At 45.8% G+C, this 27421-nt stretch overlaps 1 protein-coding gene, 1 long non-coding RNA gene and 1 pseudogene across 4 annotated transcripts in view; 2 read left to right on the top strand and 1 right to left on the bottom strand.

The window, feature by feature from the left end:
• The first annotated feature begins 663 nt into the window (after positions 1-663).
• Positions 664-9254, top strand: LOC120097004 (uncharacterized). 3 transcript variants are annotated; one of them, XR_015638837.1, is made up of 6 exons: positions 664-1823; positions 1980-2091; positions 3877-4074; positions 4339-4478; positions 6815-6961; positions 7079-9254. It is a non-coding gene; the product is annotated as an uncharacterized LOC120097004 (long non-coding RNA). The 3 variants fall into 3 exon arrangements; XR_015638836.1 differs by lacking the exons at positions 1980-2091; positions 6815-6961 and having other exon boundaries at positions 692-1823; XR_015638835.1 differs by lacking the exons at positions 664-1823; positions 6815-6961 and having other exon boundaries at positions 1976-2091.
• Positions 9255-14658: 5404 nt separating this feature from the next.
• Positions 14659-27421, top strand: part of Sgcg (sarcoglycan, gamma) — a 46476-nt gene continuing 33713 nt past the window's right edge. The window contains 1 exon segment of the mRNA NM_001006993.1: positions 14659-14745. The gene's annotated coding sequence lies outside the window, so the exon portion shown is untranslated.
• On the bottom strand, positions 18990-20500 carry LOC103693662 (ATP synthase F(0) complex subunit C3, mitochondrial pseudogene; annotated as a pseudogene).

Genomic DNA, 27421 nt, shown 5'->3' with positions numbered 1-27421 from the left:
CCCCCCAATATCCAGCACATGGTCATTCTACCCCACAGTTCTGCCTCAAATGTCAGACATAGATGGCCCAATAATGCTGGAATGAATTGAAAACTCCTGGGGGGTGGGGGGGTGGGGGGGTGGGATTGTTCTTCGGATCCTTTTCCCCTGACTGGGCTGCCTTATCTAGCCTCCGGGAGACGATGCACCTACTTTTACAGAAACTTGATATGCTGGGGCCGGTTGATATCTATGGGAGGATTCCCTTTTCTGAGGAAAGAGGAGGAAGGATTGGGGAGGGCGGGGTGAGAGGGAGGGGTGGGAGGAGGGGAGGGAGGGGACGCTGCAATGGAGATGTAAAATAAATGAAACAAAAGCAGACCGTCTTGCTGACCGACCGAACGTTTTGCGCAATCGCTACAGTGAAGCTGTTCACCGGACTTTTTCAGCAAACCGACTGAATTTCTTAAACTGTGATCTAAAAATTGTAAACATTTGAGCTGCAAAGGGTAGACATTTCCACTTTATCACAAGAGAAACATTTCAAATGTCACCAGTAGCTTTGGAGAGAGCATTTTTTTCTCTCACTTGAAATCATAAACCTCTCTAGCATGCACCTTCCGGGATCGCGTGTGATGATCAGTGTCTCACATGCATTCGTGGAGCAGCTTCCCACATTCAGGCTAGTCGCAGGAAACTGCTAACGGCACCCGGCTGTCCTGTGGTGCCCCCCAACGGGTGTCACAGATAAATAAACAACACAGTCAGGCGCTAATCACAGCTCACAGCATCCCTTCCTGCCTGGAGAAAATTACAATAAAGTAGCTCCTCCAACTACTGGCTGAGCAGTCAAACCTTTGCCACTGTCATCTCTCACTCGTCGGGGCATCTTCCGATGGCTTGTCAGAAGGAGCGCTAAAGAAGGAACGTAAACCGAGCTAAGCGGATGCAGGAAGTTCTGGAGAGAGCAGCCTGGGAAAGACCGCAAAAGAAAACCCTTCTGCACCTGAGCCCCTTAAAACCCAGATAACCTGGGGGGGTGTGCCACCGGTCATTGCACCCGGCTGAGATGGGACCCCGGATGGCTCCAGGTCCTCTTTGCTGCAAGCCCCCAAATTGAGTCACCGCCGCTGCAGGGACTTAAGCTAAGGCTCAGGCAGTGGGAGGCCTGATGCCCCCAACACTAGGAGCTGAGGAGTCAGGCTGCATAACCTAGAGAGAAGAGTCAGTGCACAGACGCAGAAATTCCTGAGAGGCGTGGAGAGCGTAGAGGGGGTGAAAGGTGATGCTGGGGTCCTGGCCCGGGTAGAGAGGGATGCAGAGTGGCTGAGGGAAGCACTTGGAGGAGGCGCTTAGATTCTTAGGGTAGGGGGAGCGCTGAGAAAATCTGCAAGAGCTACTCGCAGCATCCTCGAGGAGGGGTCGTCGCGGGCGGGGCGCAGGCCGGCCGTGTGCACTGTTGGGACTTATAGGAGCGTGGAGGTCAGAAAAAGAGTGATGGGTCCCGCTACCGACTCGTGACGGCGGCTGGGTTCCCAGGGTGTGCAGTGACCCCCCCCCCCCATATCCCCCGTCCTGGGGAAGCTGTGACCAGCACCTCTGGGATGTGTACACCGGCATCGGGGACCACTCTACCTGGAGCAGAGTTGTCAACGTAGATGTTGGGCAGGGAGGCGCCAACCGAAGTCCAGGTTGCTCCGGAGCAAGAAAGTGTCTGTGTCTGGAAAGCAGGGGAATTCAGGGCTGTTTGCACCACAGACCCCCAAAGCACAACAGCGTAAAGTGGACGGCCACCATCCGTCGCTCAGCACAAACTGCTCTCTTCTCTAATCAAGGTCACCAAGGTAAGGCTCCAGTCCAGCTTTAGCCTTCCTAGGACCTCTTGTCCACCTCTGCCTCCGCCCCGACGCCCCCTCCTCTCTGGGCTGCACAACCCGCTCCTCTACGGAGAACTGGGAGGGCTGCAGTGAAGTTTAGCCGAGGCCTTGCTTTGCCTGAAGACTGCTGTCTGCTGTACACTCAGAGATGAGATTTAACTCCGTGTGAGTGCTGAGTACTGTGAGACAATGGAGGGAATCTGTTCTGTGCGTGAATTTGCAGAGGAGCCCGCAGGTAACTTTGGGTAAGCAGTTTGCACTAAGCGCAAAGGTTCCGCAGGTTTGCTTTGGGGTCTTGGAAAGAAACCAGTGTCCCCAAAACGCTGGTGACCAATGTTATATCTCAGGCTTAATAACGTCTCCCAACCGTGTTCAGTTACCTCGAAAGGTTGGCGCTTATGTATTTGCATGCTGCATTAGGAATGCATGCTGCTTCTGAATCCTATTAGATAGACATCCCGAGTTTTACAAACATCAGTGTGATCTCAATTTATCAGAGAAACAACCACTCCTCAAGTGATATTCTAAATCCCATAGTGAGGACCCAGTCTTGATGTTTCTGAAAGGAGACAAACCTGTAAAGTGCAGAACTGTATTTCCGGCAGACTGTGTGGGTGACTCTTCCTGAGTAAACCACCAACAGTACCCTACACCGTCAGTCTGAAGAAACACACTCGAGAGATGGGAGAGTTTACGGGAATGCTCAGCCAGGTGTGGGAGCTTCCTTTTTTAACAATGTATCCCTCTAAATGTGGCGGCTGCCTGAGAGACGTGTCCTCCACACTGGGAGCTCCTGTCAACTTTGAAAATCACATGTTGACATGGAGTATTTTGAACTCCCTGAGCCCTGCATACTTTTTGCCTTAAATGATGTCTTGAAGAAGACATTAGACGTTAGTGGGTGCTACACGCAAATCCTAGCTGATGTGGCACTTACATGCAGAGAGGGCTCTGAACCACCATTGTGGTCTATGAGAAACGTTAGCCTGGGAGAGGGGCTGGGGGAGACATTCCTGATGATCCACTGAGTGAAACCTCAGGAATCCACAGCCAACTGTAGTGGAGAAAACAAACTTTAGTGTTTACCAAAAACTTTGCTTTTTACTAAAACTGTCAAAATACCACTCAGAGAACAAAGTTTAACAACTCAGTTCACACAAGAAGGCACACTACACACACATTTTACATTTGAATTAGCAGTGTTTTGTTAGCTTGGGAATTCTTTAATTTAGCAGACATCATTTAGACCTCAGCCACGTTAGACTGTCCCACAGGGCTTGAAGTCCTGTACTGTAGGCTAAGTGTGGCAGATACAGTTCCACTGAAACAAAAAGGTGGACATAATTCTGTTGCTTTTCTGGAATGGTGTCGTAGAATGTGACCTGTGCAAACACTGTATCCTAAAATGTCCATTTCCTTAGCTCCTCCTGTAGCTGAATTTACAGAGCGTGAACCCAACGGGACTGGTGTTGGCCCTGGTGTGTTTTCTCTTCCGGTGTCCCCGGTTTGAGGTACTTTCAAAAGTCACTCTCCTGGATGTGACACTTAATTAGGAAATGACGTCACTGCATTCCAGTTTGTGCTTTATAATGTCGTTTTGCTGTACCTGAGGGAAATGTCCTGTTAAAGAAGGAGAGAGAGGGAAAAGCAGGAATATCAACTCAATGCTTCTTAACTGCTTGAGGCCATAGGTCCCCTTTCAAATCTATGGCTCTCATGGATTTGTCCCTGAAAAAAAAAAAAAAGGGACCGCACCTGGCTGACCCCCCTTTCTAAGATTAATAATTCACTCACTGTAGTCGGTGACCTGAGGAGAGAGGAGACAGCAAATGTGAAGTGTTCAGAAACCATGCCTGTGCACATGCTGAGGTTTAAATTGGGCTGTCTCAGTCCTGAGCATCCCCTCGGAGGACTGAAACCAAATTAAATATTAGACTAATTGGAAACAGTTGAAAGGACTGCTGGGCACTTCCCACCCTCCTGCCTGGCTCTCCTGGGCACACTTCAGTTCTTTCCTCAGGAGTTCCTGTAAAATATTTTAAATACGTATAATTGCCGCTGCTGCCGCCACCGCCGCCACCACCATCATTACCACCATCATCACCATCATCATCACTATCACCGTCATCACCACCATCACCATCATCATCACCATTACCTTATCACTGTCATCACCTCTATCACCATCATCACCATCAGCACCACCATCATCATCATGGTATGTATACGACATACATGTAGGGAAGGGGAGCGTGTGTGCCCTGGTTAGAGAACAACTTTCAGGGGTCGGTTCTGTATTTCACCTTTGCTTGGGTTCCGGGAATCAACTGCAGGTAATCAGATTTCTACAGTGAGCACTTTACCTATAGAGCTATCTCACTAGCCCTTTGGCTCTGTTTCTTTACAAACCTCCCTTGGTCTGAATGGTTCGATGTAAATATCCAATCAATTAATTCTCGGATGACCTCTCATGTACGTGCAGGAAGAAGATGAGGTGTAGATCACAGTGCCCCAGCCTCTCCCTGAAACCAGATAGTGAGGCTGTTGTATTTCATCCACATGTCCCATACCCTGGGCTTTTGACCCCTGGATAATATGTAGAAGGCTATGCCAGAGCCCGTGGTAAGTTTCAGAGTGGGTACCAAAGCAGCCTCCTGTCATGTCATAGCATCCTAGACAAATGACATTCTTCTTGTGTAAATGAGTGCTAGTAATCAATCCATCCTGATCAAGAGAAAAGAGGCCTCACATCCAGGGACACGGGGCGGAAGAAGCAAGAGGAGGACATGCTTGCAGACAGCCTGGTGACAGTGTTTGATCCCGGATCCACGTTTGCTGTGGAAAATATTATTTGGGGGTTTCTATCTCATATGGACCATGTGGTTCCCAAATAAAAGACACAAAAATCTTTACATTTACAATAAGCCTTAAAGCACTAGAGCTGGACAGATATCAATCCTCTATGCTTTTTGTCTACTTCCCTGACTATAACCAAGATATCATTTACTGTGTTCTGTCTGGGCAGCTCTTACTCCACCAGGCCGTCTCTCATGGCTATGCACTCACTGTCCACCTACCCCAAGGCGACTTCTTTCTTCTTTCTCTCTTCTTCATGGTCCCTGCCTGAGATTCCAAGCCCAGGAAGCTTTGCTCTGTCCCTCTCTCTTCTGCCCATCCCAGGCTGTAGGCATCTTTATTAACCAATCACAGATAACCTGGGAGCAAGGTTTACACAACAAAAGCTGGTATGCGTGAGGATCCCCTTGTCTTGGAGCAACCAGATCTTGGGGTACAGAGTTTAGCATTTGGTGCAAGCAGCCCCAGACCAACCTGACACACATCCACAAATGGAAGCAAAGAGCTTACTCCTGCAAGTTGTCCTCTAACGTCCACACCCCTGAGGGTAAGCGTCTATCTCATAGATGACAAAGGTGGCTCTGCATGTGTGAGCCTCATGTAAGGGCCACACCAGGGTCGGGATTTGTGTGTAGCATCCAGTAACCACTGAGTCTAATGCCTTATTCTGCAACGCAATCATTTAGGGTGAAAAGAATGCAGAGCTCAGGGAGTTCAGAATGCTAAACCACAGAATGTCTGCAGGAATTGCAGGCAGGGGGTTGGTGCATTCCTGAGGGTAAGTCTTCCTGACTCAGCATCCAGCTCCCTCTGCCCAACCCTGCCTGCCCCCTCTTCACATTGCAGTCTGTGTGAGAGGATAGCGAGACCCCAAAGCACCTACTTATCACTTTGTTTAGGATAAGAACTGTACACTCTCTAGACAGGAGACTAGCTCAGCGGAGACAGAAAATGGAAAGATAGCTGCAGATTGAATATCTCTTCTCCCAGACAGTGGGACCAGAATAGTTTTAGGGGCTTTCTAGGAGGTAGGATTGGAATATTTGCATATACATAGAGACATCTTGAGGATGAGACCCAAGTCTAGATGTGAGACACATTGCACACAGTCTGCAGGTAACCTGATAGAATGTTTTAAGTTACTTTGTCCATGAAAGCAAGTTTGCCTACTGTGTCGCTCAGCTTTGCATCAGTGTAACAAGATGCTTGAGGTAACTTACGGTGAGGAAAGGTTTATTTAGGACCAGACTTTCAGACCTTGCTCTGGCAAGGAGGACGTGACAAGAAGCTGCTCAATTTGTGGTAGCTGGGAGGCAAAAGGGGGAGTGGTCGGGGTTCCAATATTCTTCTCAAAGGTGTGTCCGCAAGTGGCCCAACTTCCCTCTTACGAGCTTCACCACCTAAAAGTGCCACCATCTCCCCATCAAGTGAAGAATGAGGCCTTTAACCTGTGGGTCCCAGGGGACACTCAAGATACAAACTTTGACAGGCACAATGTTCACAAAGCACCAGACTTACTGCTATACATGGACACTAAAAAGTTTTTGATTTTGGATCATTATGAGTTTCAGACACCTGCATTAGAGATCTTCAGCCTACATCAGCTTAGTGATGGAAAGCTTAAGTCAGTCTCTCTGAGGCCATGTTGATGTGTACATTTTTTTTTATTATTTTTTTATTTACATGAGTATATTGTCGCTGTCTTCAGACACACCAGAAGAGGGCATTAGATCTCATTACAGATGGTTGTGAGCCACCATGTGGTTGCTGGGAATTGAACTCAGGACCTCTGGAAGAGCAGTCAGTGCTCTTAACCACTGAGCCATCTCTCCAACGCTGATGTGTAAATTTTTAAAAAATAATAACCAACATAATTTAGTATAATATGGAAACATTTCAGCAAGAACATTTTAAGCCAGTTTTGACAAGTGAAAGGGCGTAAATAAAGGGATATGACATCATTGTCTGCAAGCTAGTTATTGAGCAAACAACAAGTGCCTATATTGTCTGAGGAGAGTGTCAAGCTGGAGAACAGAACCAAACTAAGACTTTTGATGAATGTTGAATTCTTAAAGCAAAAAAGACTTTTCTTTCCATAACAGGTGGATTTTACTTTTAATTATGACATAAACAGAAAAATACTTGGAATGATATTCCTCCTGGTGTATATTTTGGATCCCAATAACTGGCTGTGTCCTGGAAGTTTGTTGGCAAGCTTAAATATCTTCTTAGAAACCAGTTGCAATCTGGTATGTTCTGGGGATGCTTTGAAGCAGTTTGACCTTAACATAGTAGGGACATTCATTGTCTGATGTTCCACAGAACACAGACATTATTCATGGTCCCATTTATGTTCCTAATGCCAGGAATATATCAAAACACATCGCACTTGGATTCGGCCCAGGGAATAAGAACTCTTTCCTGAGAAACCCAGCTGATCTGAGGCCAAAGAAAGAAAACTTGTGAAGTCCTGGGGAGAGGATTCAGACACACAGGTCTCTTGTATGGCCACTTAGAGAACTTGTCCCTTGCCTTCCCCATAGAGAAATTGAATCTGTATTACTGGAAACCACCAGTGGCAATGTGCCTGCACAGCACAGCCTGGATGTGATTTTTAAACATAATCATTTTATTGAAAGAGGCCTCATAGGTGTCACCATGGGAATGCAGAACAAATACTACATTCTATTGGTTGAAACCAAGGTCAAAATTGACAAAGCCTTCAGTCATACTTCTGGGCGTAAAGGGGAGCTGAAGAGAATGGTATCCCCAAGAGAGTGATCTGTTGCCCAGCATGGGGGCAGGAGACAGTGAGGACTCAGCACCCTGAAGGTCTGGTGCACAGGGGTGTGTATAATGATCACCACCACTTCACTCTCAACTCTTTGCTATTCTTGGGCTTTCCTGGAGGTGAGATCATCGTGTCTGTGCATTGAACTTATTCTCCCGGAGTGCATGGTTGGAACCTCACTCCTTCCATTGTATGGTACAGCTAGATGGGTGGATCTTTAGCTGGTATAGAGGCCATGAGGATAGACCCCTCTGGAATGAGTGCTCTGATTGAAGGGACCAGAGGAAGCCTTTGACCTTTTGCTCTTCCTCAAGAAGCAATGAGAAGCCACCTTTCTAACCCAGGACCCGAACACGTTGGCATCTTGTTCTCATACCGGGACCATGAGAAAGGATATTTGGTTGTTTATAGATCACGCAGCCTCAGGCATCTAAAACTTCGTGAAAACCCATTATTCCTACGAGAGGAAGGCTCCAGAAAAGAGCACAGAGAAGGGCTGTTAGGTAGCTTAGACGAACACCTAGGAGGCCCCACTCACCCCTGCAATGAAATGTGGGTCATCAGTCTTCCAGCAAGGATCCACAGTGTGAAACTGTTTACACACAGACGTCAGGAAACCATTCAAAAGCAACAGAGAAAACCAATTCCGAGAAGTAAAGCTGACAAAACTACTAGCATTTGAGAGGGTATGTGGCCAAGGAGCCAAGGACCTACAACAGGTTTCAAAGATGGCAGCCGATGCCCTTCACAGGGAAAGGGCACATCCTGCTCTGTGTGGAGTCTGAATGGCTATTTATGACACAGAACTGAGAGTGAGATTCAAGCTCTGGCAGCAGCATGTCTAGGAGACAGCAAATGAGGAGCCACGCTGAGAATCCGTCTGTCTCTAGGGCACTCTGGCTGCCACGGGGAAACACTCGTCAAAGAAGGGGAATGGCCAAGAGAGAAGTAAAAGTCAGCAAATGCAATGAGTCTGGTCATGAAGAAAATTCCAGCCAGACCACAATATATTCTCCCTGGCACTGAGCTAGCTGATGGCAGAGAGCCAACCACCCTTGAGGAAAAGGAATCGTAGGAAAGATGAAGGACGTTCCCTGACAGAGGTGAACCTTTTGCTTTGTTACTTCAGTTGTCTCTGAGTTAAACCTGCTCTTTCCCATGGGCAACAATGTTTCACAGCAGTGGCGGATGACCCTGGCTGGCCCTTAGAGCAATTAGGAGACTTTAAAGAACAGGACTTCATCAATACCAAACAACAGAATGTCTGGCGGAATGGCAGGCAGGTGTTTTTGATGGACCTCTGAGGGTGGTTCCAGCATTCTTCCTTACTCAGCTTCCAGCTCGCTCTGCCACTCACTGCCTACCCCATCTCTATGCTATGATCTGTATTAGTTCGAGAGCCTTCTTGCCCCTGAGCTGTGGCCTCCTGCCTAAATCACACCTTGCTTGTCCAACTCTTTTCTCAAAACTGTGCATTTTAGAGCACTGTGGACTCTTTAGCAGAACTGACCAGAGGCACAGAGCTATCCTATACCTCGCCTTCTTTAAACAGCTTTTCTCATTGTCCACATCTTCAACAGACTCTTGAACTTTATAAGCGCAGAGAAAATTAGTTGAGCCCAAGTGAGCATATACGTATTTATTTCTCTGCCCTTGAATGTAGCTATACTGTGATTGGCTGCTTCAACTTCCTATTTCTTTGACTGCTCCACAATAATGGACAATAAATTGAAACTGTGAGCTAAAAAACACTCTTTCCCGCCTAAGTTGATTTTTGTCAGGATATCTTATTAAAGCAATAGAGATAAAATAGGAATAATCCCTTTGGTCATTGTCCATTCTCACCCTGGAGACTGCCTCAGGTTCTGCCTCCACTTGTCTTCCTCGCTTCATATAATTTCATGTAACAGAGATCACATGGACCAGCAAGCTAAATAGAAATCAGCATGAGATCAGGTAACACTGAGGAATGCATGTGTCTTAAAAAGTTGGTACCATATCTTCAAGACTCTTTGAGGGCTTTAAGCAGATAAATGGTGTGGGATGAATTGCTGGTTCAGTGAGAATCCGGTCACTGCTTTTGGGACTAGGAAGAGTGGAGCCAATTCATTCATTCAGATTTATTCAGGACATCAGACAATTTACACTCTGAGGGTTAAGAAGACTCACATGAATATAATGTACTTACAAGGACAAGCTGCACACGCACGGCAAAGACATGCTTTCCCATAGAGCCATAAACATTTAATTGAATGACACCAGCAGGCAATAATGAGTATCTGAAGTAAGCTCACCCATCCCCCACATCCGAGGCGAGCAGGAAAACATACTCCAGGAACAATTCTGTGTTTTGAAGAAACTAAGTCCCAAGATTCTTGTTTTCTTGAAGTTTTCTCACAAGCACTCAGAATTCTCACATGGATCTATTCCTGAACCACAGTCCCATGAAAGCCTGGAGAGAGAGAGAGAGAGAGAGAGAGAGAGAGAGAGAGAGAGAGACAGACAGACAGACAGACAGACAGACATAGAAGGACAGAGACTAAGAAAGATCCCTCAGGTCAACCTTTGGCTTCCACATGCATGTGCATTTATGTGCATGAACATCCACTGGCACACATGTATACACACAGGTACACAGGTACATATGTACATATCATACACACACATACAATAACACACAAACATACACCGCATGCTGTGATATTTTCAACCTATGCTAGGTGGTGCGTCCACAGTGGGGTAGCATTTCTGCTTCAGTCTATTGCAAAGTCAGCCTAGAGGGTCAGGGCAGACTTGTAGACTTGAGTTCAGCTACTGAGGAGAAAGGACAGGACTGGGTCCAGGTGAACCAATATTTGGTGGGTGAACGGCAGGTTAGACAGGTAAACAGGCAGGGGACAACTCAAGCCACATCAGATGTGGGTACTAAAGCAAGATGGACCCTGAAGAGTTGGGTGTGCTCTGTGAGTGGTCCTTAATGCACACAGATAGTGGTGCACCAACAGGTGAGTGGGGCCATCACAGTGATGAAGCTAGATGTGGGCCTGGCACCTCCAACACGTTGTGGTCTCCAAGGCAACCCAGGCTTCACCTTCATAGCTTCATGCAGTGGCCACTCTAGACCTCAATTCAGAGAAACCCCTGACATACACCTGGCCTCAGAGGCTTTCTCTAGTTGTGGGGGGAGAGTCTATAACTCCTTTCTTCTATCCTTGATTCTAAAGACAGAGCCATTAGCCAAAGTTGCCAAGTTCTGCTGCTTGCTGGACCTGGACCTTTTTCAATTACACCTTTATCAGCTTTGTTTTCAATGGCTTCCTTCACAGCCTAAGCTTAGCCGTTCTGAAACTCACTCTGCAGACTAGGCTGGCCTAGAACTTAGTCTTCTTACTTTCTGAGTTCCTGGATTAAAGGTGTGCACCACCAGGCCTGGCCCTAAGCTTTTCTTTAATTCCTTTTCACTTTTGTCTTACTTAGGGTTCTATTTTTGTGAAGAGACACCATGACCATGGCAACTCTTACAACGGCAAACATTTGATTGGGGTGGCTTGCAGTTTCAGAGGTTGAGTCCATTATCATTAAGGTGGGAAACATGGCAGTGTCCAGGCAGATGGTGCTGGAGGAGCTGAGAGTTCATCTTGATCCACAGGCAGCAGGAAAGAGATTGACTTCTGCGATTGCAAAGCCCACCCCCAGTAACAAGCCTCCTCCAACAAAGGCCACACCTCCTAATAGTGCCACCCCCAATGGATCTATGATTTTATTCAAAACACCAAAGATGTCTTCCTCCTTACGGAGCCAGGATGAGAGAATTGGACCCTTTCCTCAGCCTGATGAGCTAAGTCCTCGGGCCTGTTTTTCCTGATAAGATTTTAAGATGCCATGTGCTCCTTTCTTTCTTTCTTTTTTTTTTCTTTCATTTTTTCGGAGCTGGGGACCGAACCCAGGGCCTTGTGCTTGCTAGGCAAGCACTCTACCACTGAGCTAAATCCCCAACCCCGTCATGTGCTCCTAAATCTCAATTCACCTTGGTAAGCTGATATGTGGCACTCTCTTCTAGAAATCAGTGTTTGATCAGTCTGTGCTGCATGGGTGTGCCTGGAAAATGGTGCTGGTTATGTGCCTATCCAGTTGTGGACTCAGTCATCCTTTATCCTCAAAACAGACCCAAATCTGCTCTTCTGAGGACAAGTACAATCTAAAAAGAAAAAGCCATCAGTTTATGCAATATGCTCTCAACGCCACCTCCAACCTCATTTGTCCAGTTTGTAAGACAGACAGACACACAGACCGACAGATATATGTTACGTTCCTAAAGTCAAAAGATACTACCTTATATAGTTAGCAGTTCAAAATGGAACTGCAGTGTCCTATGCATTTAGCAAGATGACGGGGCCGTGTGCGCACTTGCACATATTAAAACCCGATCAGGCAAACAGACCCAAGAACTTGTGAACACAGTAGACTGAGAGTAGAACATCTTTCCCTGGACCCCACAAGCAGAGGACCCGAAACACTGAGATGGTGATGGCCCAGCAACCTGTTACCGGACCTCCAAGTGTGAGCACCAAGAGACCAACAGGCAGAGAGTTTCCACTGCCCCAGGGATTTCAGGGCAGCTAGCGTCCACGGTTAAGCTGTTAACACAGCCTGCTTGAATTGCCACTTGTCTGTCAGTCCATCTGTTCATCTGGATCTAGACCTGTCCTTTGCCTCTTCAGCTACACACACACACACACACACACACACACACACACACACACACATACACACACCGCTTCTGTTTGCTATAATCAACGCTTGAGTCTGGGCTCAGCTCTTCCCCAGTCGCATCAGTGTCCAGCAGACCTCCAGGATAGCTGGTTGTCTTGACTGCTCCTAACTCATCTCGGTTGACTCCCTGGTTCTGCCTCTCAGTCCTCTTCTAAGCTCCTTGAACTCTGCCGTGACCTTTCTGATACTTTGTAGCCATTCTGTAATGAGGGAAGTGGGGGGGGGGTGTGCCTTTTCTTTTTTACTGTGTAGCACATCAAGTATCATCTGAGAATAACAGTAATAGTTAAGTTTGGAAAGAGAAAACGTTGCATTACACTGGCTCAGCTGCACATATTAAAACCCGGTAGGAAGACAGACCCAGGAACTTGTGAACAGGATAGACTGAGAGTAGTTTATCTTTCTCTGGATCCCTGCCAAGTACATTGAGCTTACTTGGCAAATTGAAGCCAGTGAAAGTTCCTTACCTTCAGTATTTATTGGATAACAATACATTCGGACATTGTGGAAGGACACAGACGTGTCTGCCTGTTTCTGACACAGCATACTCACGACATAAGCCCGTTTTCATTAATCAGTTTGCACCTTGATTTCTTTTAGATGTGTTGAGTGTTAGAATCTAAGTCCTCCCGGTGACATCGCCACCCAAACCTTTGATTATTCACACTGAGAAAACTTGAAAGAGGGGGACCCAGATAGAGACTGTAGGCACCACAGTGTAGTGCAAGAAAATGGGGAAAATGCGATGACACCAGGCTAGACCACAGAAGTATGACATAATCATGGGTCACATGGGTATGCAGAGTACCAAATCGGTATGGAAGGCTAGCAGACTTTCTAGTCTTTTCTATTCATGCCTCATTAGCCATGGAAGCTTGAACACATTACTTGGACTTAGACTAGAGTTACTTTAAGGTCATTTCTATCTTTAAAATGCTTTCCTCCTATTGAAAACAACATCACACTTGAGTTTCAAACCTGAGCTAGAACTACATCTGAAACACTGAAGATCTTGTCATAATCACTTCAATTAACCCATAAAAGCGGAGACGTGCTTGAGTCGGTTTCGCTCAGAGTACTGGATTTGACATTGATGGTATGAAATTATGTGAGTGGGAAACGCACACAATGGTTGACTGGCATCAAAAAGTGAACCAATGACAAGAACGTGCTTACAAATTCATTTTGTGAATTTTGTGAAAAGAGCAACATCGAAACCTTTCAGAGTGTCTGTCACATTTCAATCAGAATATTGAATCAGGACTTTCAAACTTGTGTTTTTCCATCAGTCTGCATGGTCAAGGTGGCATCACTTACAAAGAGGTTAAACATTTTTTGGTTAATAACTGATTGTTATACTCTGATTGTCATTTTGAATTGTCACAGTGGACAAAATTGTGTGTAGCAGATCTATGAAAAGGGTTCTAAGTGCCCTATAAATATAAGATTAGTTGAAACTGTCCTGGTTTAATTTAAGGCCTGCAGCTGTTCCTGTAAGAGACGCATCAAGTTTCAAACAGTTACAAACTGTTACAAAGTCACAATGCAAATAGCAGCAAGAGGAGAGTGTCCCAAGGAGAAAGTTAGAATTAACAGTGTGCATCCTTGTGCAGTTGTCTCTTCTAGGCAAGGTTTGATGCTAAGATATACATCTCTAGTTGTGTAATTTAGTCCATTTTAATTCATGCTTCCAGGCAGCATGAAAAGAACTCAAAATAAAAGATTATTATGATTCAAAAAGTTGATATATTATGCCTGATAAAAATTATATGATCTAAGTATCTTTTTAAAGACATTCAGCATCAGACGGTTACATTCACACAATGTGTTAAACTGATACATTATTAAAAGCTGTCATCATTTTAATATGTAATGTTTATGTACCTTCTGTTTCTTGTTAGTAACCACAATGCAAGTTTCTTCTCGAATAATACAGTTTCTTACTTAGGGTGGGGCTTAAAGAGTTTCCAAAGACAGACCTTCTGTTATCGGATAGTTTTCTGTCTCTGGGTAAGGACAGGGAACCCATAAAGCAGTGAAGCCCCAGTTCTGAGTGCTGCGTGCGAGTTCTAAGTCATTGAGGTGAGGCTTGACATTAGAATTCACCAAAGATGGCCCAAAGCTTCTCAGGAAGTGGCCCAGGGTTACATGTTGAGGTGCTGGCTTTGCCCCAGTGGTTGGGATTCTGTTTGGCTCTGGCTTGTTATTTGGCACACCCGAGGCTGCCGGCTGGAATTGGTTCCCAGTTTTAAGAGAGTCTGAACAATTGAAGTCACTGGGTAAATTTAGATTCGCCTGTTGCTACAGGAGGGGCAGAAACCTGAGCCAAAGAGCCTTTTCTCGCTGGAGAAGCCGGGAACTCACTGTCTGTCTTGCCCTACACAAAATGGGAGTTTAAATCTCTCCACCTCCACAGAGCTCAGGCCCTCATCGGGATCATTTCATCAGTGTGGTTTCTGAGTGGCTGAGGTAAGTAATCAGTTTCCACTCGGATTTTATAGAATTAGCATGTAACTTGTAAGTCAGGTAGGCACAGGCTTTCTTAGTTTTTCCTTCACAGATGGCATAATGGTTAATAATCTAAAATAATGCTGGATAAGTTGAGGATCTCAACTATATTTTAGTTATTAACAAAATCCAGTCTCCCTCACATTTTACCTGTGCAAGTTGTCCCAGAGTTTCCTGTGCTATGCATTTAGCAGGACACGTTGATGGCATTTACACACTTGTCTTGACCAATGACTGTATTATGGGATGTTGACTGATAATCAGAGAAGGTACACTCTGGAAAATCATGTTCAAGTCTACTCAAACCTCTCTGATAGACTCAGTCTGGTGCTTCAGACTTGGTGTGGTTTTCTTGGAGACACTGACGGATGAAAATGAGACCAAAGGTTGAGGTGTTTTGTAACTTGGAATAAATAACACAAGAGCCAACTGTCAAGCCAGCTCCCCAACTGCTCTGGGACTGTTTCCCTCTCAAGATTTGGGGAAAAGAAAGTGGTAAGCACTGAGGACAGCCATCCTGTGGGGTGACAGTAAAGAGGAACTGTTGCTTTCCAGTGCTCAAACTCGGGTGATTTCTTTGTGTTACTAAGTTACTGTGTGGTGCTTGGAAAATATGAGTTACTTTTAAAGGAATGATGAAAGGCCAGCGAAAGACCAACTGGACTGGCTGAAAGATTCACCCCCAGGATGGGGCGAATCTGGGTTGCAGGAACTACAAAAGCCTATTTACCCTTTGCTTCTTAGAAACATCTAGATACAAGGAAGTCCACTTGGAGAATTTCGAAACTAGTGGTTCAAGTGGGGTTAATTTAGTGGAGAATGGTTTGAAATTTTCTTTCCAAAGCCAAAGAGAAATAGTTTCTTATGCTGGTTATATCTATGATTCTGAAGACTGTCACGCTCCCAAGTGACCTTGACAAAGATGGCAGTTAAATAGGGAAAATGATACCTTTGTATCTTGTCCTATAAAATGACACTTCCTGTGGCTTGAAGTATGGTTCTGTAGCACCGTGTTCGCCTAGCATATGTGAAGTCCTGGGTTCACAAATAAGTAGGTGATGGCAGTGAAGGAACAACAGCAACGTCAACAAAGAAATAAAAAGAAGAGGAAAGGGCAAGACTGCTCCTAGGTATAGTGGAGGAGAAAGTTCATTGTCCAAGAAGGGGAGAGCAGAGGCAGAGGCAAACACATCTGGGAGAGTCCAGAGAGGTCATGACCCTGAGCCACGTGAAAGAGGGATAGGGGAGGGAAAAGGGGGAAAAAGAGAAACCAGGTGCATCAACCAGGAGGTCAAAGGCACAAAATGAGCAGGTAACCTGGATTATATAGGGAAGAGCTTCTAGGCGAAGGCTAGCCCAGGCCCAGGCTGGAGAGTTCAGGGTCGAGGGTGGGGTAAGTCCGCCATACCCTGTAATGGGTAGTGACTGAGGGATGCTGGGAGAACCTGGCAGGTAGATCCAATTTGATATTTTAAATAGAAGGCATCTCAGCCTTTTGTCCTAGGTTTGAAACTTAGATAGACAGACAGACAGACAGATAAATGATATAGAGACATAGAAGGACACCTGACCCCTTAATGACCTCAGGTCATTAAGCTATATTCCTTACAAAGTACAAATTATTCCTGTAGAGTTTTTCCAAGAAAATTCTCTACCATATAACATGAAAAAAATTAAAAGGCATCTGTAGGAAGAAATGTCAAACGTGGGACCAGAGAACTATAGGGCCTTGCCACTGGGCCAGAGAAGGATCCAGCTATACAGATGCTGGTTGGGAGAACAGAAGAGGTAGGAGATGGGGATGAGTAACGTCCTGAGTAAATGTGTGTTGCCTGATAAGGGCCCAGCCATGTCAAGGCCCCCGGTGCCTTAGACCTAAGGGAAATGGCAAGGCCTCTCCAGGGCTGTGCCCAGAGTGATGGCAAAGCGTTGCTCTGTGTGGGCGTTGATACCGAGTGAAGAAAACAGCCACCACAGCTTCCCCTGCCTGCTCCCCAACTGTTCCTGCTGTGATTAGCTATGCCTGAATCCCTCTCAGCTGTCTATAGTAACTCCTGTTTGTCTGGATGTCATAACCCCATCTCACCGTGCTTCAGTTGTATGCAATGACCCCGCCCCCATTCAAATGCATATAATAAACACACTGGGCTCCTGGGGCTTCTCCATCAGACCACCCAGTGCCAGCTTTTCTGTGTCCATGTGTCTGTCTTTTCTTCATTCCCTCATTGCCCAAAATCAGGGTTCTGGGACCCAAGCTGTACAAAGACACCGCGATAGTGGGTGACTTTATAAAGGCTGCCATACTTCTCTCAATCTCCCTCAAAACATGTAAGTCAGCTGGCCTGTAGGGGTAAACAGGCATATGTGCAGGCAAAACACAAATGGACTTAAAAACTAAATTGATAACTTCATGAAGTAAATTGATATTGGAAAGTCTTTTCTTTTGATTAACACATAGTTGCAGGGTAGGGTATAATATTTTAATGTCTATACATGAAATCAGGATGATTAAGATATCCATTATTTTTGGAATGACACATGCTTTGTAGTGATAACACTCCAAATTTTAGCTTCTGGTTATCTTGAAACATATGATGCATCTTTAAAGCTGCAGATAATAATATGCTTGTTGCTATGAGAAAAATCAGACCAAGGGCAACTCGAGGAAGGAAAGGTTTATTTAGCTCATGGTTAGAAGAAATATAGTTCATCATTGTGGAGAAGGCATGGCTACAGGAGCAGAGACAGCTGGTCAACCACTGCATTTACAGTCACGAACAGGGAAGGTGAGAGTTGGTGCTTAGTTGGTCCCACCCTTTATTCAGCCCAAGATCCAAGTTCCTACCATGCAAAATGAATATTCTCCCAGGTAAACTTCTCTAGAGGTACCCTCACCCAAAGGTGTGTCTCCTAGGTGATTCTAAATCCAGTCAACCTGACAATGAAAATCATTTTTAACCTACCGTGAGATAGACCATAAAATGCTATTTCTCCCAAAGGTAACTTAGCACCTGTTGATCGGCCTCTCTTCATCCCTCGCTACCTCAACTTTCCCAAACCGTGGAAACCAACATTCCACTCTTAACTTCTATGAAATACCTCCCCCTGACCCCCTCCCCAGACAGGGTCTTACTATGTATTTTGGCCTGTCCTAGAACTCACTATGTAGACCAGGCTGCCTTGAACTCACAGAGATCTGCTTCCTGAGAGCTGGGATTGAAGGGTGTACCACCATGCCCAGCTCTTTCTGTTCTATACAAGTAAAGTCATGTGGTGCCTGGCTTTCTGTGCCTGGTTTATCCCACTTAAAAATTGCCATGTCCAATACTATCTGTATTGTCACAAGCAACAGGAGTTTGTCCTTTTTTGAGGCTGAAGAACATTCCATTGTATTTACACATGCTGCATATTCTCTGTCACTCACCAACATTCCATTGATCTTAGTTCTTGTCTTAGTCAGGGTTTCTATTCCTGCACAAACATCATGACCAAGAAGCAAGTTGGGGAGGAAAGGGTTTATTCAGCTTACACTTTCCACACTGCTGTTCATCACCAAAGGAAGTCAGGACTGGAATTCAAGCAGGTCAGGAAGCAGGAGCTGATACAGAGGCCATGGAGGGATGTTTCTTACTGGCTTGCTCCCCCTGGCTTGCTCAGCATGCTTTCTTATAGAACTCAAGACCACCAGCCCAGGGACAACACTACCTACAAGGGGCTGGGCCCTCCCAGCTTGATCACTAATTGAGAAAATGCCTTACAGCTGGATCTCATGGAGGCATTTCCACAACTGAGACTCCCTTTTCTGTGATAACTTCAGCTTGTGTTAAGTTGACACATAAAACCAGTCAATACAGTTCTCCTGCATATGGACTCTGTAATGGGGTTGCAGGGTCACATGGATGTTCTGTTTTTAACTTTCTGAGGAAACTGCATATTTTTTAAGCCTAATTTCTATGCTAATTTACATTCCACCCATGCTATAAAAGAGCGCTAGCTTCTCCACATTTTCACCAAACATTTGTGATCTTTCTTTCTTTTTTTAAATAGCTGGGTTTTTTTAATTTAAAATTTTCATCTTTAATGAAATGACTTTGGAAGTAACATGCATTTCCATGACACCAGTGCTACACTCCTCAGAGTCACAGCAAGATACATAGAATCACATCCATGACTATGAATGCCAACATGTCAGGCAGTAACTTCTGTTACTTGGGAAACAAGATCAAGAATGCAACCATCAAACAAAAGATACCCATAGCTTCAGACAAGGCAAATCCCAGGAGAGCGTCTGAGAACAGCTGCTGCTTCAGTCAAGGGTCTCTGGCAAAACCAATGATAAGACTGCCAAAGACTCCCAATACCAGCACTAGAACCAGCAACTCCTACTGTGGCAGTGCCCACACCAATGAGTTTGGCATCAGTATCATCTCTGTTGATTACACTGGTCTGGAACTCCCTTCCAGTCAGCTGACACAGAGCATTCTGGTCCCCATTAAATACTGTAGAGCCCTCTCCAGTCCTAGTCTCTGGTTGAGATAACACTGATGCAGAAATTGGTCTATATGCAACTCTAGGTCTGGCTTGGATCAGAGTAGGGGTGTGGGCAAGCTTGGCACAGGCAAACACGGTGTGGATGTAGGTGACAGGTGATGGGCAGTGGCAGAGGTCTAAGCAGTGGGGTTTATAATCACTGTTCTAATCAACATGATGCTACTACTATAGGTTTGAATAGTGATTGATTGTATCTTTTGTCAACTTGACAAGCGAGAGTCACCTGGGAAGAAGACTCCTCTATTGACAAATTGCCTCTATTGGATTAGCTGTGGGTATGTCTGAAGGACGTTTTCTTTATTAATGGTTTATGTGGGAGGGCCCAGCTCACTGTGCGTGATGCCACCCCTGGGATGGCGGTCCTGGATGGTACAAGAGAGCAGGCTGAATAAGCCATGAGGAGGAGGCCAGTAGTCAGCTTTCCTCCAGGCTCCTGTTTGAGTTCTTGCCTCTGGGCTCCTGCTTCAGCTCCTGCCATGACTTCCTTTGATGATGAGGTTTAATTAGTGTCTAGGGGTCAGGTGATCCACTGGGTGTTTGCATCAAGTTTTGGAATATTTGAGAGATAGTGGCTTTCTTGGATGTCATGCCTTCCCAGTTGTAATCTCTATGTCTAGACTGACAATACATCCCAGTTGATCACCCTCTGTTATACAACAGTGATGCTGGAGATGGGCTCACATGGCAGACAGTAGGACCACATCACAAAGAGCTGAGGTAGAGTCTTCAGAGTGTAGACAAGAGGAGAGTAGGTACTCACATCTTCAGCTATTGTATACAGAAATCACAGGAAAATATTGTATATATTGTCACAGACTATAGTAGGTGCTGACTATAATATGATGCAGAAGAAAATCTGGGAATCTCCCATAACATATTAGGAAGAATGGGTGGGTATTCTGATATCACACAGAGGAAAGCCATAGTCATCTAGCTTGAATTCGCAGAAAGAACCACAAAAGTGTTGAGTCTTTCAGCCACCACACCCAGACTCCCACAACAAAACTAAGAGGGAAACAGAAGGTGCCCACAGTCACCTGACACGGGAAACTTAAGCACCCTTTACAATGACTCAGAAAAAAACAAGCAAACAGTAGGCATTCGCTATCACTGCACAGAAGGAAGCACTAGGCTGTCGGCTCCCACTGTTGCCTGATGCAGACATGTTGTGTTTAAGCAGTTGTGTCAGCAGTTGCTCACAGCATTTTTGTCACCAGCCACTATAGCCACTTACAACTTTCCTGTCCCACCTGATGTGTATGCAGTAAGTCGGTGACTGATGCTTGTTATAACCATGCTAGGAATGACAGCCAAGTTGGTACCAAGTGACTCTTGGTTGTGTTTAAGGCTAAGGAGGCCACATGCCACCGTCTTCATTACAGCCTTTTAACACACAGCGCTCCCTGTGACAACTTGAGTGCTGTTCTTAGCTGTTGGCTGTGCTGTGCTGTTTCCGCCAGCTCAGCCTCTTGGTGCTGATGATGACCCTCGGTCAAGCACTACGTGCTTACACAGTAAAAGCTTCAGGTTTCTGAGTGTGCTGAATAAGATGGGACAAAAGCCTGAGAGAAGGAGAGAATTCGAATTGCTTACTTTTGTAAACATACCACTGTGTTTTAGAATGAGCCCGTAGCTGAAGTGAACAAAGCTGGATAAATGTGTTCTAAGCTGAAGATGGTAGGGCCGTCAGCTGGATCTCTGGTCCTTCCATTCCGTCCCTTCTGAAGAGACTTCTGCTCATGTCTGTCAGGGGCCGAGTGCTGGGTTCTGCTGCTTTGGTATACTTCTCAAGGACTTTATTCTTCTAAAAAAAAAAAAAAAAAAACAAAACAAAACAGCTAAAACCTGCCATCTTATTTTAAAAGTCAATACCACTGTTAAAAGAGCAAGAACAGTTGCATGACCTTTTTTTTTTTTTTCTTCTCTTTTTTTTCGGAGCTGGGGACCGAACCCAGGGCCTTGTGCTTGCTAGGCAAGCGCTCTACCACTCAGCTAAATCCCCAACCTCTTGCATGACCTTCTAATGTGGGTGTTTGTGAGCAGGCATACGGGTTCCCTGTGTCACTTGTGTACATGTATAACAAGGTGCTGTTTTTATAACCAGACAGCTTGGATAGAGTCCAGAGATTACCCAGCAGCCTTGCTGTATTTAGGTATGCCAGGCAGAGTGACTAATGTAAAAATGGAACAGATATCTCTATAACTATTTGGTCATTGAAATATGGTCATGAATTTGGGATGATGACAAAAATAAATTCATATTATTTATTCCACTATGAAAAGTACTGTGTGTGTGTGTGTGTACATGTGAGTATATATGCATATTTATGGCTCAGTCCCATGAATCCACGAGAGGAGGATGGCAGGTGCCCCAAGACAGGAGACACACTTGGGGTACATAGTCATACTTCAGCCTTGTCTGGATCGAGCAATAGGGATCAGGAGAAATGACAGCTTTAGACAAGCTCACAGACTAACTGCATACCTGCCACTCTCTTACCCCAGCTACCAGGCTCTGTGTCTGTGCTAGTTTCAAAGATCTACCTTCAGATATAGATATTTGGGAAGGATGAAAAGGTGTGGCCTTATCCTTATGGAGGAGGTGTGTCACTGGAGATGGGCTTTGAGGTTTTTTTTTTTTTTTTCCTTTTCTTTTTTTCGGAACTGGGGACCGAACCCAGGGCCTTGAGCTTGCTAGGCAAGTGCTCTACCACTGAGCTAATTCCCCAAACCTGGGCTTTGAGGTTTTAAAAATCCTCACCATTACCAGTATGTCTGTCTGTCTGTCTGTCTGTCAGTCTGTCTGTCAGTCTGTCTGTCTGTCTGTCTCTCTCTCTCTCTCTCTCTCTACCTCATGGTGTTGTCTCAAGTCATAAGCTCTTAGTTACTGCCTCAGGGCCATTGGCTACAGGCCTGCTGCCATGCTCCCAGCTATCTTGGTCAAGGACTCTAATCCTCTAAAACTGTGAGCCCCAAATAAATCTTTCTTCTACAAGTTGCCTTGGTCAAAGTGTGTTCAGGAATAGAAAAGTAATAAGGCACTTTCTATTGCCGCGATACAACAAAAATATTTATTTGGCACAGAGGTCCTAATCACACTCCCTCGCTGGGGGAAGTCAGGGCAGGAACTTAAGGCAGGAACCTGGAGACAGGAACTGAAGCAGAAGCCATGGAGAGTTCTGATTATTGGCTTGCTCTCCAGGCTCAGGTCAGCTTGTTTATTCCCAGAGATGATCTGCCCATGGTGAGCTAAGCTTTCTCACATCAATCATTAGTCAAGAAATGTCCCTGCAGGCCTTCCTATAGGCCAATCGGATGGGATGAGGCATTTTCTCAGCTGAATTTCCTGATTCCCAGATGTCAAGTTGTGTCAAGTTGATTAAAAAACAAATGGTTGGGGATTTAGCTCAGTGGTAGAGCGCTTGCCTAGCAAGCGCAAGGCCCTGGGTTCAGTCCCCAGCTCCGAAATAAAGAAAAAAAAAAACAAAAACAAACAAATGAACAAACAAACAAGCGGCGGGGCACGTGGACCGTGCCTCAAAAGGAATTTGCACAGAACTGGCAAGATGGAACAGGTCCAAACCCCAGAAATCTCAAAAACGTGAGACCAGCAGGAGTGGAACTCCCTCCCTGTTGTCATTCGTGCCTCAGAGCACAGATCCCAACCAGGAGATCATAGGTAGTCAGTCACATAGCACAGCACCTGGAATTCTTCCCCATGCAAATGAGTCATCTCAGTAGCCTTCAGCCAATGACTTTCTCCCTCCCTGGATAGTTTCATCCCTCCCTCAAAGCTATATAACCTTGTTTCACCCCAAATAATGTGTATGCATTTGAAAAGCTCTCAGGGAGAACTTTCCCTCGGGATGGAGACCCTCCAACTCCAAAGACCAGACCGAGACACCACAGGATGCAATCAGCAAGAGGATTTGGTTTATTGTCGGGATACACAGGCACAGGCACCTGCGGGCGCTTCAGTCACTCGGGGGACTGGCGCGCCCCACGGAACCAAGGATGGGCTTTTTATAGGATTTTGGGGAGCAGAAGCAAGCATACAGAAGCAGATGCATGGTTACAGGGATATAATTGGTGGATTCTAATGTGGCAAGGGTTCAGCCCGGGGGCAAGTTTCCTAGCTACCTTCTTGGAACATAACGACTGACTCGGCCCCCCACCAGGGTGTGGGACCTCTCCCGGGTCTTTTCTCATTGTCAGGTGCTCAACGGCAGTCCTCCTGTTGCCAGGCCTTCAACCAAACACATCTTGTTTGGCAGCCGCTGTGTACTCAGTGTTCTAACCTTTCTCTGAACCAGTCATCTTAAATACAGCCTTGCAAAATGGCGTTACTGCTGCTAAGCTGGGGTCTTTCACATTCAAACCAAGACTGAATAAAGAAATACACCACAAGCTAAGATCACCTCAGAGAGCTGCTTCATTAAAGGTGTTCAGAGAAAGCCTTCACCTAAAAGAGCTGTCACACTAAGATTCTTGGAGAAGGCCTTCTCTCTCCCCCACATCCCCCAGCACTCACTCCAACTGGACTAGAATCCTGCCTGTTCCAGACTCTTTCAGCCTGGTGCGCAGTGATGCCTGGGCACTCTGAGAAGGGAAAAGCAGAAGACTTGGAACCACACATTTGTCTTGGATTCTGATTCCCCCTTCTAGCCTGTCTGACACTCAGGAGGGAAGGGGCAGACCTCAACTGTTCAGTGAACCTCACCCTGTCCTCTCCAAGCTGATATACAGGCAGCATTTACACATTCTTGGAGGAGAGGCAGAACCAGGAACCACAAAAAACAACAAACCCTTACAAATTGTGGTGATTTGAATAATGGCCCCTATAGGCCATTCACTATTAGTGAAAGACCCCAGCTTAGCAGCAGTAACGCCATTTTGCAAGGCTGTACTTAAGATGACTGGTTCAGGGAAAGGTTAGAACACTGAGTACACAGCGGCTGCCAAGCAGGATGTGTTTGGTTGAAGGCCTGGCAACAGGACGACTTCGGTTGAGCACCTGACAATGAAAAAAAAGCCCTGGGAGAGGTCCCACACCCTGGTGGGGGGCCGAGTCAGCCGTTATGTTTCAGGAAGGTAGCTAGGAAACTTGCCCCCGGGCTGAACCCTTGCCATATTAGAATCCACCAATTATATCCCTGTAACCATGCATCTGCTTCTGTATGCTTGCTTCTGCTCCCCAAAATCCTATAAAAAGCCCATCCTTGGTTCCGTGGGGCGCGCCAGTCCCCCGAGTGACTGAAGCGCCCGCAGGTGCCTGTGCCTGTGTATCCCGACAATAAACCAAATCCTCTTGCTGATTGCATCCTGTGGTGTCTCGGTCTGGTCTTTGGAGTTAGAGGATCTCCATCCCGAGGGAAAGTTCTCCCTGAGAGCTTTTCATTAGGAAGTGGACTTGGAGTCAGTGTGGCTTTCTTAGAGGAAGTGTGTCACTAGGGGGTGGGCTTTGAGGTCTCAGATGCTCAAGCCAGGCCAGTGGCTCATGGGTCTCTTCCTGTTGTCTGTAAATCCAGATGTAGAACTCTTTAGCTCCTTCTTCAACCCCATGTCTGCCTGTACGCTGCCATGCTTCCTGCCATGAAGATAATGGGCTAAACCTTTGACACTGTAAACCAGCCCCAACTAAATGCCTTCCTTTCTAAGAGTTGTTGTGGCTATGGTGTCTCTTCACAGCATAAAAATTGTAACTAATATAAAAGTTGGTACCAGGGACCGGGGCACTCTCTGATAGGCCTGGCTGTGCTTTGGATGAATGTGGACATTGGGACTTTGGACTAGAAAAGCAGATGAATTCTTTAAGTGGGGCTTAATGGGTGATCCTAGTAGGAACATGCAAGGCTGTGGTGCTGAGAGGGAGTTGAACTGTGGGGGCCTGGCTCAAGAGGTTTCAGAGGAGCAAAATATTAGTCCATGGCCGAGAGACCATTCTTGTGATATTCTGGCAAAGAATGTGGCTGCTTTCTGCCCTTGTCCAAAAGTCTGCTTTGAAACTGAATTGAAGAATTTGAAATTAATTTAATTGGCAGAAGAAATCTCAAAAAAAGCCTAGTATTGACTCTGTTACGTGGTTCTTAGTGGTCACTCTTGTGCAGATCTATAGTGAAAAGGAGCAAACTGAGTAAGGAAAAATAGAAAATGTTCACTTTGAGGAGAAAAGGGGCACCAGGAAATGGAATGGAGCTATAATCCAGTGTTCAAGGAGATAAACAGATTAAAGGAATTCCTAATGCTAAGTGGAACGAAGGGAGTGGTGACCTCAAGGCAAGATCCCACCCAGATAAGCTTCTAATCTGTGGAAAGGAATTAACGCCCTTAATCCTAGCACTCTGTAGGCAGAAGCAGGTGGATCTTTGAGTTCAAGGCCAGCTGGGTCTATAGAGTTAAGTTCCAGGACAGTCAAGCTTAGGCAGTGAAGGGAGCCATCAAGACCAGAAAGCTGGTGGAGACGTAATCAATGAGGGGGCTGTGTTGCAGCCCCAGCAAGCAGCAGAGCTTGGCAGTTTTGGCCACGTGGTTCTGGTTTTAGCATCAAAGACAGAAGAAAGGGGTTACAGAATCTCCTCCTGCAACTAGGGAAAGCCTTGAGCCGGCATGTGTCATCAGAGTCCCTGTATGGAGGCCCAGGAAGGCCATTGTGTGAAGCTGTGCAGGTGGAGCCTGGGTTACCTTGGAGACCCCAAAATGTTGGAGATGGCCAGAGCCGGGGGATACCTGCTGAGGAGATCTGTTCTGACAGGGAGAGGAACCAGCTCAAGAGAGAGAAGTGTATTGCAGTCAACAAAACTGAAAGTGCTTGGGGCGTCTGAAGGGCGCCTTGATGGCAGACATGGAGATACAGGTCTCGAGTGTCCCAGCTGGTTTCTGGTCTTGCTTTGGTCCAGTATTTCCTCATTATGTTCCCTTTCCTTGCTTTTGGATGGTAATTTATATCCTATGCAATTATATGTTGGAGGCATGTGATCTGCTAGGGAATTACAGTTAGAAGATTGCATGAGTTTCAAGAGACTTTGGACATTTACAGGGTTGAGACTTATCAATTCTGGAATCTTTTAAAGTTGTACTTTATATATTTCTGCATTATGATGTTGCTACAAGCCTATGGGGCTGGGAATGACATGGTGGTTTGACTGAAAATGGCCCCAATTGACCCATAGGGAGTGGCACTATTAGGAGGTGGCCTTGTTGGAGTGGGTGTGGCTTAGTTGGAAAAACACTAGTGCACAGTTATGTATAACCTGCCAGATATGTGGGACCCAATGTATTCTGTAATTGTAAACTACATAAATCACCCTTTGAGATCTTAGATATAATTGAATTTGTAATTTTTCAGGAATCTGACTAGCCTTTAAAAAAATACCTCCTTGAATTAGAAACTTCTGGTTTTTTTGGAAAGTCACTTATGCCCAGTGATGTTTTGCTGGGGAAGACAGGTGAAAGATGTTTTGCTAAAGCAGGCTGCAGGACGCATGGTGAAGGAGTATAAATATGACCCCACAGACAGTGGGAGCCGGACCATTGGTTCACTTTGCTCTACTTTGCTATTCTTCACTAACAAATTAGTCAGTATTGGTTCACCTTGCATCTCTGAGCTAAGCTCGTGGTGACACCATAGAGGGAAACTCACCACCAAGGAACTTCCCATGAGGTTCCAGTGGCTTCTTGCTGCTTCTATAGACCCTGGCTGGTTGGTGACCCTTGGGGTTTCTTCTGGATTGAACCGCCTTTGCTAGTTCATGTGTGGTGACTGCTGAGAGGACTGGACTGACCTTCGGATATCCTGACAATGAAGATTGGACTTGCCCCCAAAGAACTATTTCTAAACAGGTCTACCTCCCCATGTCCCAGTAACTTTTCTCTTTTACTACTTCTGGGAAGGTTGAATGCTTATTAAAGTAGGTTGAGAGACTAAGCCTGCTCAGTCAGTCAACAGGGTCTTGAGGAAGAGAGTGAGGATTAAAGAGAGAAAAAAGACAATTAGACAACATTATAGCATGACTCAAGCCAGTATGAAGTGGCTTTAATTTTTCCCAATCTGCTTTTATGTCGCTCTAGGTACATGCAAAGAATAGGG

This window comes from Rattus norvegicus, chromosome 15 (assembly GCF_021556685.1).
Source record: "Rattus norvegicus strain SHRSP/BbbUtx chromosome 15, alternate assembly SHRSP_T2T, whole genome shotgun sequence".
NCBI classification, from domain to species: Eukaryota; Metazoa; Chordata; class Mammalia; order Rodentia; family Muridae; genus Rattus; species Rattus norvegicus.
Note: the sequence above shows the minus strand (reverse complement) of the source record. Positions and strands in the feature narration are given on the sequence as shown.